The sequence below is a fragment of the Sphaerodactylus townsendi genome, linkage group LG06 (assembly GCF_021028975.2).
Source record: "Sphaerodactylus townsendi isolate TG3544 linkage group LG06, MPM_Stown_v2.3, whole genome shotgun sequence".
In the NCBI taxonomy this organism is placed as follows: Eukaryota; Metazoa; Chordata; class Lepidosauria; order Squamata; family Sphaerodactylidae; genus Sphaerodactylus; species Sphaerodactylus townsendi.
In genome coordinates this window covers 105,376,626-105,394,845 of record NC_059430.1, presented here as the reverse complement: position 1 = coordinate 105,394,845, position 18,220 = coordinate 105,376,626, and positions in this window count along the sequence as shown.

Genomic DNA, 18,220 nt, shown 5'->3' with positions numbered 1-18,220 from the left:
TATCTTTAGTAGAACATAGGTTAAATATGCATTTTCCAATAACAAATATTTGTAGTTTAGTATAGTATTTATTTATTTATTGACAGCAAGTCACAACATTCATAAATTAGAATGGGGCCCTACGCTCATGAGACCCAAGGGCAACGGGCCAGTGTGCCCATGTGTTAAGACAGCCCTGGGCGTGAAAATTGCTAAAGAAGGAGTCAAGTAGTCTCTGGGGCATTGACAGAGTTGGCTTGCTTCTAGCCAGTGGCCTACCAGGAAATACTGTGTTTCCCTGAAAATGAGACAGTGTCTTATATTAATTTTTGCTCCTATGTCTTATTTTCAGGGGATGTCTTATTTTTCTGCTCCACAGCTGCATGCTCTGGTGTTCTGTTCGACGGGCATGCTTCCAAACAAAATATTTGCTACGTCTTACTTTCGGGGGATGCTTTATATTTAGCACTTCAGCAAAACCTATACTACGTCTTATTTTCAGGGGATGTCTTATTTTCGGGGAAACAGGGTATCCCTGGAAGTTAAATGGCCAGTCCACCCCTGATTAGAACAGGTATACCACTACTGTTGTGGATCCAACTAAAGTGGCTTTTCCACTGGAGGAACACTCCTCAGAAAGGCATCCAATTTTGCTAACTTGAATGGTATGTTACTGGTAAGATCTGGGCTCCCAGAATTTTGTACCTCTACCTCCCTCTTGGTGGCCCACATAGTCTTTATTCAGTTACATTTGTTTATTTAGTTAGGATATTGAATGGTGAGCCCCAGTCATAGCTATCCTTTTCGCCTATATCGACCAGACCAGTAGGATACCAAGGAACTGGGGACTGGCCATCATTATCCCCATATATAAAACAGGGATGAAATTAGATCCTGTCAATTACAGACCAATCAGCCTCTTGGGTGTGGAGAGTAAACTCTATGCTAAACATTTGTGTGGAAACTCTGGGACTGGCTAGATAAGGAAAATATTTGGGAGGAAGACCAATCAAATTTCAGACATGGCCTTCTGATAACAGATCTGCTGTTGTACCATCTTACAAAGAAATATGGCATAAAGCCACACAGAGCACTATACATAGCCCTTGTCAATTATAAGATGACGTTTGACAGTATATCACAGTCTAGATCAGTGATGGTGAACATTTTCGAGACCAAGTGCCCAAATTGCAACCCAAAACCCACTTACTGGTATTTATCGCGAAGTGGCAATTTAACCTGAATACTGAGGTTTCAGTTTAGAAAAAATGGTTTGCTCCGAGGCGCGCGTTACTCAGGAGGAGGAGGAGGAGGAGGAGGAGGAGGAGGAGAAGAAGAAGAAGAGGAGGAGGAGGAGGAAGAGGAGGAGGAGGAGGAGGAGGTGGAGGAGTTTGGATTTATATCCCCCCTTTCTCTCCTGCAGGAGACTCAAAGGGGCTTACAATCTCCTTGCCCTCCCCCCCTCACAACAAACACCCTGTGAGGTGGGTGGGGCTGAGAGAGCTCTGAGAAGCTGTGATTAGCCCAAGGTCACCCAGCTGGCGTGTGTGGGAGTGCACAGGCTATTCTGAATTCCCCAGATAAGCCTCCACAGCTCAAGTGGCAGAGCGGGGGATCAAACACGGTTCCTCCAGATTAGATACACGAGCTCTTAACTTCCTACGCCACTGCTGCTCACAGCAATGCCAGCAATCCAGATGCCAGCAATCCATGCTGTTCTGTCACCCTGACCAAAACAATGCTGGCAAGAGTTATTCCTTGGCGGCAGAGCTGGGAATCAAACCCGGTTCCTCCAGATTAGATACACGAGCTGTTAACCTCCTATGCCACTAAGCTTGGTGAAGCAACCGCACAACGCTTCGAATGGGTGAATCATGACCCTAGGTGGGTTTACTCAGAAGCAAGGCCAGCCTAGATGTGTGTGGGTGGGTGGCGATTTTCCGCTCCCCCCATATGATGAACTCTGTGCGTGCGTGCCCACAGAGAGGGCTCTGAGTGCCACCTCTGGCACGTGTGCCATAGGTTCGCCATCACTGGTCTAGATTGTAGCAAAAACTAGAATCCTCTATCACTGATTGCAGACTGCTTATTCTTATCTAAACATTATATGAAAATAATCAGTTGTCTGTGAGATGTACCCCACAAGGCCATCCATCCCAAAAGATCCCAGTCGGGAGAGGAGTGAATCAAGGGCTCATTCCGCACATGCAGAATAATGCACTTTCAAACTGCTTTCAGTGCTCTTTGAAGCTGTGCGGAAGAGCAAAATCCACTTGCAAACAGTTGTGAAAGTGGTTTGAAAACGCATTATTTTGCGTGGGCGGAAGGGGCCAAGGATGCATTCTAGCTCTTCTCCTATTTAACATCTAAATAAACACCAAGGTACAGCAACATTCTAACCCCAGCTTCCATACTCAGCGCTTCACTCAGGCCCCTTCCGCACCTGCAGAATAATGGACTTTCAGTGCACTTTGCAGCTGTGTGAAATAGCAAAATCCACTTGCAAACAGTTGTGAAAGTGGATTGAAAGTGCGTTATACTGCATGTGCAGAAGGAGCCTCAGTCTAGAAGCAGGAACAATCTCACCAGAAATGCACACTTGACTTCATGCCATATAGGCAAATTATATACCCTCTATTCTAACATGATTAATTTTTGTTGATAATTCCTTCTCAAGCTGGATGAGGAAAATAGAAGAAAAATGGCTCCATCTTGTCCACCCCAGCAAAGACCTATTGGAACTTGGACTTCAAGGGGCCAGAGCACTAACCAAACTACAGGGAATCTCCCTACAGACAGACAGAGCACACCTTCATCCTACTTTTATAGCGGGAAATATACATTAAAAACTCTGCTCCTGTAAAATATTTATACTCTTTAGAATATCCAAAACATCTTAGAGCATTCTCTCTTGCTCCATTCAATGCACTTCCATCAACTCTATTAGAAGGAAGATATACTCACATTCCGTATACACTATGTTTATTCCCTGGCCATTTGAATCATAGAATCATGGAATCAAAGAGTTGGAAGAGACCACCAGGGCCATCAAGTCCCCTTGCATTGCAGGGGGGTGGACTTGATGGCCCTTGGGTGCAGTAAACCACACAGCAAGTGCTTCTACAAGTTATCCAAATTTGATAATCTCTTCAATATTACTTAAATATCCAGGAAGAAGAGACTATTTCTACGTATCGCTGCTTCTTGATGATAGGCAAGATTTTGCGCAATCACTTGTTTGATAAGACAGAGAAACGTGAGCTAGCTTGAACAAATAATTTTATTATTTTGTATTTTCTTGTCTAAATTGCTATATTGTAAATTAATCATTGTTTTATGATAATCAGTCTTGTTGAACTGACCTGCTATTTTATTTACTGATCTCTATTTTATTTACTGGTCTCTAATCGCAATAAAGGTTTTGCTTAGTTACAAAATGTATTTATTTACAAAGTTTGTATCCTACCTTTTTGCCTTTATAAAAGCCGCCCAGGTGGTTGACAATTTAAAACATACATGATAAGATTACTCTATAAAAACGTTAAAAACAACACCCCCACCAACCATACATCATTAAAACAATTTTTAATGAGTTTTAAAAAACAGAGGCCGTTTCCGCCGCGACGTAAAGGCAGAATTCTGCGGTGGGCTGACTTCCACCAAAGAAGGCCAACCAGGCTGACGAGAGCGGCTCCGCGCGAGGCCGCCTCTTTCCCCGTCCACTCACCATGTCGGTAATTGCGGCCTGCTGGCGATGATACGGCGCTGCCTCCGACCTCCAGAGTCCGGGGAGGACAGCGTCGAAGCGAAGACTTCGACGACTGCAGGCAACAGAGTGATGAGACGAAATGTTCAGCGGTGCTGTTAAAGCGCATCGCCCGAAGAACATACTTTCAAAACAACCCTTTAAAGGGTTGTTTTAGTGGCTGCCCGCACACCGCCTGGGGAGGGGAGTGCGATCAGGTCGGCGCTGCTGCAATAAGCGCCGCCTGTGCGAACGGCGGCCTGGGGGCGGCGTTTTTACCGCCCCCAGGCCGTCGTTTTTGGCCCGTGCGGAAAGGGCCAGAGTTAGAATACCTCCAAGAAACAATACATAAGAAACAAAAACATTGGTTAGGAATAGGGAATCATTGAAGGAACACTAGGTTTAGTCAGTTTTGATCAATGAAACTACACAGGGGAAGAGCCACCCCTTCCAAGGCCCTAATCCTAACCCATGCGGCTTCTCTCAGCATTTTAATAATGCAAGAAAGAGCATCTGCTTTGACCTGACATTGCTTTTGGGCCCTTGAACCCATAGTGTGGATGGGAGTTGTCAGCCGTTTTGACTACTGATCTTCTTCATTTCTGTGTATGACAGAGAAACACTGATAAAACTTTCTTCACAGTTTTTAACCATTTCCATATCTGAAATGTGCTTCAGTAGATTTTATTTCTGCATTTCTCTTCGGCTTCTGGAAATCTGGTCTATTGTATCTTCTCAAATGATGTTGTCCGGTATCCATCAGGTTGCAGTAAGGAGCTAGAACTGAGTCACTGAAGCAATTACATTTCAGATAATAGTCAGATGACCTTGCTGCCGGTAGGTGAAGTGTTAGTTTTTGTGTTGGGAAACCTGGTTTGTACTGAAGGCAGCTGTTCTCTGGCTAATAAAAATGCTGCTTGTCTCAACATCCTTGACCCAGAAGTTCACAGCCCAGATTGTAGGGAAAAACCAAACTAGATAGGCATTCACATGAGTCATTTCCTGTCAGTTTGTTACTGGCACCACCAAAAGATATGCCACAGATATGATGTGGAGGTTACATAGATAACTATGATTTAAAATATCTCTGCAGTGGATTCCAAACCACATCCCACAGAAGAACATAACAAGGAGATTTTCTGGATCAGACCAAAGGTTCACTTAGTCCAGAGGTCTCCTTCCTTGTTGGACTGATGGGTACTTTTGAAATTCTGGAAACTAGGTAGTTGGCACCACAACAAAATGAGTACCATGAGGGGACTCATCACAAAATGGCCACTACTGAGCTGGATCAAATCACAACACACTAAGGAGGTTCAACAAAATGTTAAATGGTTCTGAGCCAAGGATGGAGGCAGCTGTTTTCAAATGACCCTCTCAGGAGACACAAAATTGTATTGCAGATAATTTATCTAGTCCAACATACTGTTTCCAGCTATGGGCAACAACCGACTGTCATCTAAATACTTGTGGTTTGTGCTCTAGCAGGCCTCATTAAAATCCAGAGTTAGGGAGCCACAGCAGAGAAATCTCTGACCACTGTACTTCATTTATAAATGACTTAGAACACTATAAAATAAATTGGATGTCTAATTTCCAATTCACAGACGTTTTTTGCCCAGCGTACCATGGGCATTGCAAGCAAAATACTGGGTTGCTGGTTTTGACTGACAACGTTCCCATTGGGTTCAGCTCAACACAACTCAGTTCCTGCTGTGGCCCATCATGATTTTGCCAAAGTAGCACCAGTGTGGTGTAGTGGTAAGAATGTTGAGCTATGATCTGGGAGACCGAGGTTTAAATCTCTGCTATGCCATGAAAGCTGGCTGGGTGATCTGGGGCCCATCACTCTCTCCTGGCCTACTTCCCAAGGTTGTCCTTGTGAAGATAAAATGGAGGAGGGGAGAACAATGTTGTAAGCTGCACTGTGTCCAAATTAAGGAGGAAAGCAGAATAGAAATAAAAATTACATATGCAAAAAAGCATGGTCCATTGGAAGTCAAGCTAACATTCAGTTCAAGAGCAACAGGGTGGCAGCTGCCCAGCCAAGAAGGCATAACGGCTGACTAAATTCTTCTTTGGTGTCTATGATAAGAACATAAGAACATAAGAACAAGCCAGCTGGATCAGACCAGAGTCCATCTAGTCCAGCTCTCTGCTACTCGCAGTGGCCCACCAGGTGCCTTTGGGAGCTCACATGCAGGATGTGAAAGCAATGGCCTTCTGCAGCTGTTGCCCCCGAGCACCTGGACTGTTAAGGCATTTGCAATCTCAGATCAAAGAGGATCAAGATTGGTAGCCATAAATCAACTTCTCCTCCATAAATCTGTCCAAGCCCCTTTTAAAGCTATCCAGGTTAGTGGCTATCAGGGTTACTGCTGTTCAGGGTTACTGCTGTCCAGGGTTACTGCTGTTCTGTCTTCCGTGTTCTATTTAGGTTTGCAGCTTATCTGCTGTTGATGATGATCAGGGCAGGAGAAAAGAGGGAAAGGAATGGCATCCAATCACAAACCAATGTTGGATTTTGACAGTGTTCTAGAAATTCCCCAATGTCCATGGTTTCTATCATAGGAATTGGGGGGGGGGGGGGGGCTGTACCTAGAGCATTAACTGGAAGTGACATCACTTCCTGTGTTGCCCAGCATTCCCCACTCAAATATCTGGTGGTTGCAGGCATGGACCTGACAACTCTATCTCTTCATACTTGTGTGTGTGAAGTGCTATCAAGTGGCAGATGATTTACGGCAATCCCATCAGGTTTTCAAGGCAAGTAATTGCTGCCAATGCCTTCCTCTGCAGCCTGCATAGCTTCTGAGATTGGGCTATACCATGCCAGCTTCCCTACCTGTCTCTGCACAGGAAGGGCTTAAAAGATGAAGTCCTTTTTTTCCTGGACACTGATTGAGCCCTGATCCTATATGTTCTCAGGCAGTGATCTAGTTCAGGAGTTGGAACATGGGCTACCAGCCTGGTCTTCATTGCCACTGAATGGCCTGCTTACATACTTGCAGCCTCTGCTGTTCTTTCAGATAGAGGATTTGAGGGACTGATAGTCTGGGATCAGGTCCTATGAGGCAGGGGCCTGTCTGTTCTATAGTCTGGTAAATTAGCAGGTAGGATTGTTAGTCCAGCATCATTGGTCCCTGGCAGGAGACTGTGTGGGTCAGGGAACTACCTGATGGACATCATGCCAACATGACTTCCAGCATGAACCACAAGTGATAACACTGTGTCAGGATGATATAGAATCATAGAGTTGGAAGAGACCACAACGGCCATCAAGTCGAGCCTTGTGGCATGCAGGAATACACAATCAAAGCACCATTGACAGATGGTCATCTAGCTCTGTTTTAAAAACCTCCAAAGAAGGAGACTTTACCCATCCACCGAGGTAGTGTATTCCACTGTTGAACAGCCCTTACTGTCAGGAAGTTCTTCCAAACGTTTAGGAATCCCTGTGAACAACGTGCCCTGCAAGGTGTGCACGCACACCGCCAAACAGGCACCTTCTTGGTACTGCTCACATGAAAGTGTTTGCTGCTCACTGAACGGCTGATCTGTGGATGGTGGGAGGGGCTTCCCAGCAGCAGGAGGGTTTGCAGCCAGGAGCTAATTTTGCCTCGAATATTGAGCACCTGATTACAAGGAGCTCATTGAGTGGCTGATCCTTGGTGGATGCAGGCCCATAGCCATGGGAGTGCATAAAGGGGCTGGGCCCCATCAATCCTTTGCCATGCCCCTCCAATCAGCACGAGGGTTGGTGTGAAATTCATCACAAGTCTTTCAAGTGTAAATTCTCCATGTAAAAAAGGAAGGAACTAAGATAAAAAATGTGTGAATCCGATCATAAATCTTCCAAAAGTGAATTCTCTATACAATTGGCTAGAACAGAATTAGGAGTCAGCAGGGCTGAGGAGTCCTAATTTCATAAGCTTGTGGGAGAGGAGATGATATAGAATGCTTGGGATCCCCCCCTCCAGTAAAGGGCTACCGAGGTATTTCTACAATATATCTTCGCCGTACCTTAATGCTAGCCCGACTGAACTTCCTACCCTCAGCAGTCCTGAGCGGCAGATTTCTCCAGATCCCGTATCAACAAAGAACGTGTCCCTGCTCACGGAAAGCCATCGAAACAATCGAGCACAGTCTCCTGGATTGCGAATTATATGTTTCATTTAGAAGACAATATATAAATCCTTATATTGAGAACTATGCCTTCTCATTGGATAAGGTCAAGTCCTTCCATCTGCTTTGTGATCAATATCTTCAGAGATCCCTAGACGTTGCCAAATTCTTGGCATTGGCGCAACAGATTTGCCGCAGATTTTAGTTTATTTATTTATTATTTATTTATTAACCACTGATAATGTCTGAACCTATTTATTTTAACTTGATTCTCCTCAACCTCTCTGTTGTATTTTAAACTCATGCCAATAAAAGGTTGATGATGATGAATGCTTGGGTTTTTGTACTTTTCTAATTTTTGTAAGCCGGCTACACTTAATGCATTGCTTATTAGAACCCTCATGCCATTCGATTACGTTGCTTTATACCTTGAGTCTCAATTACAAAATTCGCTAATAAACAACAAACTACAAATAAATCAATAATAAAGAAAATAAATAATGATGGGCTTACCACATTGTACTCATTCCCCCCATTCCATGAAAAATTTCTGGCTATGGGCCTGGGTGCCTGGAAGAGGCCACCTTAAGAAGAGAGAAGAAGAGTTTGGATTTATACCCCAGCTTTCTCTTTGATAAGGAGACTCAAGGTGGCTTACAAGCTCTTTTCCCTTCCTTTCCCCACAACAGACACCTTGTGAAACAGGTGGGACTGAGAGAGTTCTGAGAGAACTGTGACTAGCCCAAGGTCACCCAGCAGGAATGTAGGAGTGCGGAAACACATCTGGTTCACCAGATAAGCCTCTGCCACTCAGGTGGAAGAGTGAGGAATCAAACCCTGTTCTCCAGATTAGTATCCACCTGCTCTAAACCACTACACTGCGCTGGCTGGCGGGGGGAGTGGGGAATGTCAGTGCATTGGCTATGTGACCAGAAAAGTACCTTTCTGAGCTTATTCTATTGTGAATATCAAGTGCTGGATTACAAGGAGGCGCTCATTGCACAATCAATCTGGGGTGGGTGTGAAGGATCATCTGGCAGGCAGGGAGAGTAGTGTTTTGATGTAAATATTGAGTGCCAGATTACAAGGAGCTGGGCAAGGACTGGTAGCAGGCTGGTGACTGTCCTTGTTTATGCACAACAAAGTCCTGTTGGTTTCATTTGAGTTTATTACCAAATTAGCGGCTGAGGCTGAAGTGACCTATTTCTAAGTGAACAGTGTGTGGATTCCAGTGCATCCATTAAGCCTCCACTGTGCTCTTGAATTGCTCTCATTCATTTTCGTGCTCAGGGAAATAATTTCTTGGGGGATCGTGCTAGTTTTATGACGGTCTTGTGCCAGTTCAATAGATGGTGATAGTATTTTATCACTGTATACTAGTAATTAACCTTTTTAATTTAATTTTTTTAAGTTTTATTTGATTTTCACCCTGCTCTCCCCTACTGTAGCGGGCTCAGAGTGAGTTCCAACACAACAATCTCCAAATTCCACATTTCATGCAATAAATTATGACATATAATAAATAAAAATCCTAAGGCAGTAAAACCCAACCAACGGTGGAATAATACAAACAGTTCCTCAACTCCACAACTAATAAATAGCCCCATTCCTATTAACCAGCTGGAAAAGGATCTGGGGGGAAAGGAGCAACGGTCATTGACCGAATTCCCACTGAAAATTTAATCTAGATACAACCAAATTTCAAAATAATCTGCACCTTTTCATCCAGGTTCCAACATCCTCTCTGCAGCATGTTTCTAGTGAAGACATCTAGGTCTGCTCCTGGGGTAGGGGGTGGGAATGCCTGCTGTCAGGGGTGCAATTGTTAAGCTAGCAGCACCAAAATTTCAGATTATCTTTAGGAGACCCTCCTGATGATACTACCCAGGTTTGGTGAAGTTTGGTTCATGGGGGGCCAAAGTTATGGACCCTCAAATGTGTAGCCCTCATCTCCCATTAGCTCCCTTTGGAGCGTTTTTTCAAAAAGGTGCATATACAAGCAGGCCCAGAAAAATCCCGTAATGGGGCAGCGGGGGGGGGGGGGCAGAAACGGGACTGATCTGTGTTCTGTGGTTCGGCAGTGGGGAGATCTTGAGGAAACCTGGATATTTCAGGTGACTATCCCAGGATTCATCGCCAGTGGGAAATCACCCATTATCACCTTTGGAAAGGAAAACTGAGGCAGGCAAGGCCATGGGAAACCATGCCTCTGAGCATGTGTGCAGCTTCTGTTCTATAAGGCCTCTGGGTATGTACAAAGTACACATTTCTTCAGGATGTGAAATAAGTGACTCTTGACAGAGTGTACAGTTAGAAGAAGAAGAAGAAGAGGAGGAGGAGGAGGAGGAGGAGGAGTTTGGATTTATATCCCCCCTTTCTCTTCTGCAGGAGACTCAAAGGGGTTTATAATCTCCTTGCCCTTCCCCCCTCACAACAAACACCCTGTGAGGTAGGTGAGGCTGAGAGAGCTCCGAGAAGCTGTGACTAGCCCAAGGTCACCCAGCTGGTATGTGTGGGAGTGTCCAGGCTAATCTGAATTTCCCAGATAAGCCTCCACAGCTCAGGCGGCAGAGCTGGGAATCAAACCTGGTTCCTCCAGATTAGATACACGAGCTCTTAACCTCCTATGCCACTGCTGCTCCTGGATTACTGGATTACCAATAAAGACAGGTGGGATAAATTTTTTGAAAATACCTAAAGTTATTTTCTGTTTTGAGGAATTTTGAAGTTATTCAAATTGTGTTGGTTATTTTTTTAAAATGTGCTTCTAGTTATAAGTTCTTTAATTCTCAGGAAAATGTATGTAGAGGCACTGCAGAGAGTTTAAAGTGTTGAATTGTGTTCAATAAAACTATGTTTAATAAAATACTAAATGGAAAAATGCTTTTTAAATTGTAAATATGTGCTTGATAAACTGCATGAAAAGTCGAATGCTACATAGTAGCTTTGAATTAAAAATATTTTTGCTCAAATCATTAAAAGTTCTGCTCAGTGGTTTGGAAGTTCTACTCAATGGTGGGGAAAAATTAGAGGGAACATTGCCTTCGAACCTATCATATCCTTATCAAGGAATTCTCAAAGATTATTGCACGTGCTTCTGAGATTATTTCTGCGAGTTGTTTTAATACCTTGGGATGTAGTTCATCAGGCCCTGGAGATCTGAATTCATTTAAAGTAGCCAGATATTCCTGTACTACCTCTTTATTCTGTGCTGAATTTCCCCTACTTCATCTTCTGTCCCATTTCCCCCTGGTTGAACACTGTTTTCTGTTGGGGAGAAGATCAAGGCAAAGAAGGTACTGAGTTGTTCTGCCTTTTCTCTGTCCCCTTTTAGCATTTTGCCACCTTCTCCACGCAGTGACCCTATCATATCCTTTTTCTTCCTTTGGGTATAGACATAACCAAAAAAGCCCTTTTAATTGTTTTTAATCTCTCTGGCAAGCCTGAGCTCTTCCTGCACTTTAGGGTCCAATTCTGATTTCCCCCCTCTTTCCATTTCTTGCACATGCCCTTTTAAAATCTTAGCTCACTTGAAAGGTCTTTAGACATCCATGCTGGTTTCCTTGCACACCTCCCTTTTTTTTGGTGATAATGTCCAGTTTGCACTGGAAGTGACACCATGGTGTGTTGCAATGCCAACCCCCCCCCCCCCGTTTTCATTCTGCCACCTTGTCGAGCTGTGGTGGGGAATGAGGGGTTTAGGACAGGGGGTCCCCAGTGGGAGACCTGGTTGCCCTATATGCAGGATCATTGTAGAGCTATGGCTTCAGGAGTAGGATGTCCAGTTGAGGCTTTGGGATTTAGGGATTTGAGAGTAATAGAAGAAGAAGAGGAGAACGAGGAGGAGGAAGAGGAGGTTGGATTTATGCCCCACCTTTCTATCCTGTAAGCAGTCTCAAAGCAGCTTACAAATTCCCTCCCCACAACAGACACCTTGTGAGGTAGGTGGGGCTGAGGGAGTTCCAAGAGAACTGTGACCGGCCCAAGGCCACCCATCAGGCTTCATGTGGAGGAGTTGGGAATCAAACCCAGTACTCCAGATGAAAACCAATTGCTCTTAACCACTACACCACCCTGGCTATCCCCTGAGCCCCCTAATCTTCACTCAGACTAATTCTGTTATCCTCAGATGACGTTCTGTTTTTGAGTCTGAGTCCAGCCACAGGGAGGTCCTGACATCTACCCTGTACTCTTCTCCAGCAAACAGATAGATTCCATCTTGTGACTATTCACTGCGTGGTTGAATCAGTGTAACCACAGGCACAGCTGCCTACAGACACCACTGATGGCATCTGCTTTTATAAGAAAGCAAACTACCTTCTTCTGATCTGGCTCACAATTGTGTCCTCTCAGAGGGCTTTGCTGGATAAAGAACGTGTATATTATACTGATCAGCATGTTGGTTTTTTGGGACGATGTTCATATTTGAGAGTTGAACTTACTGTGTTTGACTGTGCTGATTAGTCACAAGCTGATCACCAAGACACTGCTAGACTCCTGCTTTATTTTTATTGTATTATCTGTTGACTCAGAGTGTAAAAAAAAATGGGGGTTCTTTTTGCATTACAAATGCAGAATTTCCGAAACTGTCAGAGGAAACAAAATGGTGTGAGATGACAGGATTCCGGGCTTAGGGATCCCTCCTGGTTTCAAATTGATTAGATTGAGTCATCATGGCATGAAAGCCCTGTATAAGCTGAAGAAAGATTCCGGTCCATTCGGAATGAAAAGTGAGCCAGTTGAAAGGTTTGCACCTGCAGAATAACGCACATTTAATCCACTTTCACAATTGTTTGCAAGTGGATTTTGCTATTCCGCACAGTAAAATCCAGCTTCAAAGTGCATTGAAAGTGAATTGAAAGTGCATTATTCTGCATGTGTGGAAAGGGCCCATATGTGCATCAGGGGTTAGCAACTTTTGAGAGGGAAGGTACCAAACTGCACCAAAAGTCAGAGCAAGAGGCCTGTGAACAGCCTTTATACGAAAGCTTATTCACATAACTAAAACAACAACATAAACATTTGTGATCATTGCATTGCAAAGACTGGTAACTACAAGTCTTTTATTAGGAAGCAGCACACATGAGGTCTTACATCAGTGGTTCTCTAATCTCTAATCTAATCTGGAGGAACCGGGTTTGATTCCCAGCTCTGCTGCCTGAGATGTGGAGGCTTATCTGGGGAATTAAGATTAGCCTGTACACTCCCACACACGCCAGCTGGGTGACCTTGGGCTAGTCACAGCTTCTTGGAGCTCTCTCAGTCCCACCTACCTCACAGGGTGTTTGTTGTGAGGGGGGAAGGGAAAGAAAACTGTAAGCCCCTTTGAGTCTCCTGCAGGAGAGAAAGGGGGGATATGAATCCAAACTCTTCTTCTTCTTCTTCTTCTTCTTCTTCTTCTTCTTCTTCTTCTTCTTCTTCTTCTTCTTCTTCTTCTTCTTTTCAACCTGTGGGTCAGGACGCCTTTGGGGGTCAAACGAGCCTTTCACAGGGGTCGCCTAAGACTCTCTGCATCAGTGTTCTCCATCTGTAAAATGGATAAATGTTAGGGTTGGGGGTCAGCACAACATAAGGAACTATATTGAAGGGTCGCGGCATTAGGAAAGTTGAGAACCACTGTCTTACATGAACAGTTGGCACAAGAACTGGGCTTCGGACTAGTATTGAGCATATGTCCCTAGGGGTGTCAAACTTGCCGCCCTCCAGATGTTCATGAACTACAATTCCCATCAGTGCCTCCCAACATGAGCATTGGCTATACTGGCAAGGGCTGATGGGAATTGTAGTTCATGAACATATGGAGGGCCACGAGTTTGACACTTGTGCTTTGGAAGGCAGAATCCCCTAAATGGGGCAGTGTATGATGTATGGCAGTCCACGTTTTACTTTGAGGTGCAGAGGGCATCTATGTGATCCAGTACCTTATTCAAATTCTCTTTGCAAATTTTCTTGGGGTGCCCCGAATGTCAGGACCAGGCACACTGTTGTCTTGTAGCAGGGGAAAGCCTCTGGAGTGTGGGGACATGTGAATTGGGCTGGCCCCAAAATTGTTTTGGGGTGCATATTGGCCCAGCTTTCTGTATGCACATTTGCCCTGGGGGCACTCCACTTTGGATCAGCTGACCCAAGCTTGGGATCAGAAACCAGCATATGTCTCCTTGGAGGGCAGAGTCCCCTGGATGTGGGGGGTTTATGATGTTTGGGGGTCCAAACTATTTTAGGGTGCAGAGCATTTAAATTGTCTGAATCAGGATTCAGAAACTAGGAAATTCAAAGAAGGAACTGGGAACAAACTTCTGGTTCCTGGATATAGTTATAGTGAATGCATGTATGACCTGTCTGGAAATGTGTACATCTTTGTAAAAAAGAGTCAATGCTCATTCCCTTTACAAATGAAACTGGGGAGCAGTAGCAGCATAAAGGTGGGATTTGTATCACACATATTACTCAACACGCATATTTTGAAAATCAAGTATGTAGTAGTATGTTCATTGTAACTTGACAGAAATCAGAAAATATATATGCAATTACTTTTGCTTATTGGCATAAATCAGAAATATATATATGTAATTGCTTTTGCTTAGTGGCATAAATTTGCTCACAATTTGCACATGAATTCCTGGCAACTGTTCACCTCTACCAAGGCATCTCTAAGAAGCCCCTTAGTCCCCAAACAACCGTTCTGTGTCATCCCTTCCACATCCTGATTACTCCTGCATCCAATATTCCTTGTTAAATATTTCTTAACTTGAACATTTCTCTTAAATATTGCTTCCAAAGATGCCAGCCGTAGATGCAGGGTGAAAAGCTAGCAGCGAAAACTACTGGATCACATCCACACTTCCTGGAAAACTCACAATATTTCTATTTGTTTTCTTTTTTGTAACATCTATTTTTTTTCTTCTTGTAAGAGTTTTCGATTCTGTGCTGGAGCCATTGGGTGCGGAGACCCCCGATGTCCCTAGCTGGCTGTACAATTTGCCTTTTGTCCAAACATCACAAGGTATGTAGGCCTTTCAGTATCTGTGGCACAGGGATCTCTCTCCCTGGCTCTGTCTGCAAAGCAAAAAGGTTAAGAGCTTTATCCAAAGAGGTTTGTGCTGCTCCCTCCTCCTGTCTTGCACAGAAATCCCCCCCCCCCCCCAGATTCCGACACCATCCCTGCTGTGCTTGCATGCTGAACCCAGGTGCTGGGGCAAGGCCATTGAAAACAATACCAGAAGCTCTCGAAAATGGGTGGGAGAGTTTTAGGGCTGGCGTCAGCTTGTCTGGCTTGCTCAACCCTCCCTCCCTGCCTGCTCTCTGCTGTCTATGCAGCTGCAGGACATACAATCAAGCTATCAACATTCACCATGCATAACGAGCAATCAGGACCCTCGGCTGCTTTTCAGAGGAACCCCCCCCCCCTTTTGCTCTGCCGCCTTTCCCCTCCCTCGCCAACAAAAGAGGCATTATTTGTAACAACAGATTAAAGAAGAGAATGAAAAATAGTCCCTCTCCAGTCATTGGATAGGGCTTATGGAGGGGAAAAAAAGAGGGGGGGGGATCTCACTCCCCAAATCATGAGTGGTTTTGGAGCCTTTGAGATTGCTTGGGAGGGGAGGTGGTGGTGGGGAATGAAGGAATGTGGCAAATTGCCAAGGAAGTGGATGTTTAAAAGGGGGAAGCCGCTGATGCCTGAGACTTGGACTGTCTCACAGGAACTGCAGGGTGTGTTCCCCACCTTGATGTACCCCTAGAGGGGTGACTTCCCTCCCTCCCCAGTCCCATTCCAGGAATGCATCAGTATCTAAGGAAGGCCACCCTGAGCACAGGCACGCTGAAGGGAAATCCGTTAGGCAGCGCTGAAAATAGAGCCACGGGGTGTGCGTTTGTGTGTGTGTGTGTGTGTGTGTGTGCAGGCCTTCCTGAGGCACCGCAGACCAGCCCAGGAATCCCTGGGCCCTTCCAATCCTGTTGGTGATATCACAGAGCAGAGGATGAGGAATTTTTCTCCCCCCTGACAAATCAAGATTATGCCAACAATCTAGTCCAGCATTCTGTTTCCCACAGAAGCAAACCTGATACCTAGCAGGGATGCAGAAGCCAATGGCTTCCCTTTTTGCTGATCCTTCCAGGGACTAGTTTTCAGAGGTGCTCTGCTTCTGAACACGGAGATCCCGTTTAGCTATCATCCGTCCATCTGTTTTTTATTACAATTTTTGGCCAAGGAGTTTAGGCTTGCATGCTTCGTTCTTCCTTCCAATTTGTTCTCCCAGTAACCCTGTCGAGTGGGTTAGGCTGATAGAGAGTGGCAATGGCCCAAGGTCGCCGAGTGAGTTTCCACGGCAGAATAGGGATTCAAATCTGGGCCTCTCAGACCCTAGTCTGAGACTCTAATTTTGAGAATGGGTAGTGGATGCCATCACAAAATAGCTACCATGAGAGCCAGCATGGTGTAGTGGTTAAGAGCAGGTGCACTCTAATCTGGGGAACTGGGTTTGATTTCCCACTCTGCCACTTGAGCTGTGGAGGCTTATCTGGTGAACTAGGTTAGCTTGTGCACTCCAACCTAGCCGGGTGACCTTGAGCCAGTCACAGTTCTTCTGGAGCTCTCTCAGCCCCACCTACCTGTTTGTTGTGAGGGGGGAAGGGCAAGGAGATTGTAAGCCCCTTTGAGTCTCCTCACAGGAGAGAAAGGGAGGATATAAATCCAAACTCCTCCTCCTCCTCCTCCTCCTTCTTCATCCTCCTACAATTGAGGTAAATAGAGGCTCCCTCCAGATGCGAGGTTGATACTCTCAGGCAGATTACCCAGTGGCGCTGGGACACGTGGTGGGACCCGAAACATGTTGGGGCAAGAAATCTTGTCCTGACGCGCTTCCTCTTTGCGGCATGCCGAGAGAGGAGGTGTGTTAGGCCAAGATTTCTTGTCCTTACACGCTTCCTCTTGTCCTGTGTGCTCTTGTCCTGTGTGTGCTTGTCCCTTTCCGCGGGGAAAGCAAGAGCATTTTTGGCGTGACATGGGCAACAGCCAGCAATGGGTAATCGGCCCCCTTGAACTTACTGTATTCGATAGTGAGCTAAACTGACAGGTCTTCAAGCATCCCTACCCACAACTTGTAGGGGTCTGCAACCCGCGGCTCTTTCAGCCTTATACTGTGGCTCCACGTGGCCTGGAGGTTGGAGGGTAGCGTGGCCGTGTCCCTCCAGCCCTTCAGAGCAGCGCTGGAAGGAAAGGCGAGTGGAGGAGCCAAACCGGCTCTCCGGCTCGGTAGATCTTCGGGGCCGTGGAAACCGGGTCCAAATGGCTCTTTGGGTGGTAAAGGTTGCCTACCCACAACTTGTAGAGCATCAACAGTTTGTACATCTGCAGTATTGACTACAAGGACAACTGGGTGCAATCGAGTCGTCTGTTAAAGAGAGAGTACACTTTATAAAACAAAAACAAACAAACCTGGATCCAACATCCTACTTGCTGGAGAAGCAGGTAGGGGTGTGCATCTTTGTGTGTGTATGTTTGTTTTTTGGTGGTTCAGGTTTAAAAGACTCAGAAATTTTCAAAAAAGCCTCACCAACACCCCCTCCCCCCCACTGAACCAATATGGAGTTTTTCCCAGCTTTCTTTAGCTTTTTCAAAATTTGGGGGGTCTTTTAAATCTAATCTGAAGGGTTCCCCCCACAAGTGGACTTTGGAGGCAGTGGGGGCTGAGCTGAATGCTGGGCTCAGCCGAGCCGGACCCAGCGTTCATCTCATGCTGGGAAGAAAAAAAAATCAATCCAGAAAAGCAGCTAGCCCGAAAGGCTGACAAAAAGCCTAATAACAAAATGAATGCTAATAGGTTACTTAACGATAAATTAATTGGAGGCTTCAAGTTTCTTGGCAGGCAAAACTATTATTCAGGAAGGAATTTTTACAAAGGTAACAAAGTGATGCTATAATGGAATGGTTCAAGAAGATGCTTTAATAAAAGGGAAGGGAGTGCGAAGTTTGTGTACATTACGTGCTATCTGTTGCAGTATGTAATGCTAGATAATTTCTGCATTGTTTAACGTATCATGTTAACACTTGTTATTTGTTTCTGCTTTGTTTCAAATTTCTGCTTGGTTTCAGATTTTTGCAGTCTTAATCCTATCATACTGCTAATGGGATGTCCCATCTTGTTGATTGCATTGGTTTACACCGTGTAATCTGCCTTGCGTCTCAATGAGAAAGGCAGAATATAAATAATGTAACTAAATTTTAAAAACAACATCTGGACTTCTGTTTCTTGTAGAGCACAGGTGTCAAACTCGTGGCCCTCCAGATGTTATGGACTACAGTTCCCATCATCCCCGGCCAGCATGCTGGCAGGGGGTGGTGGGAACTGTAGTCCATAACATCTGGAGGGC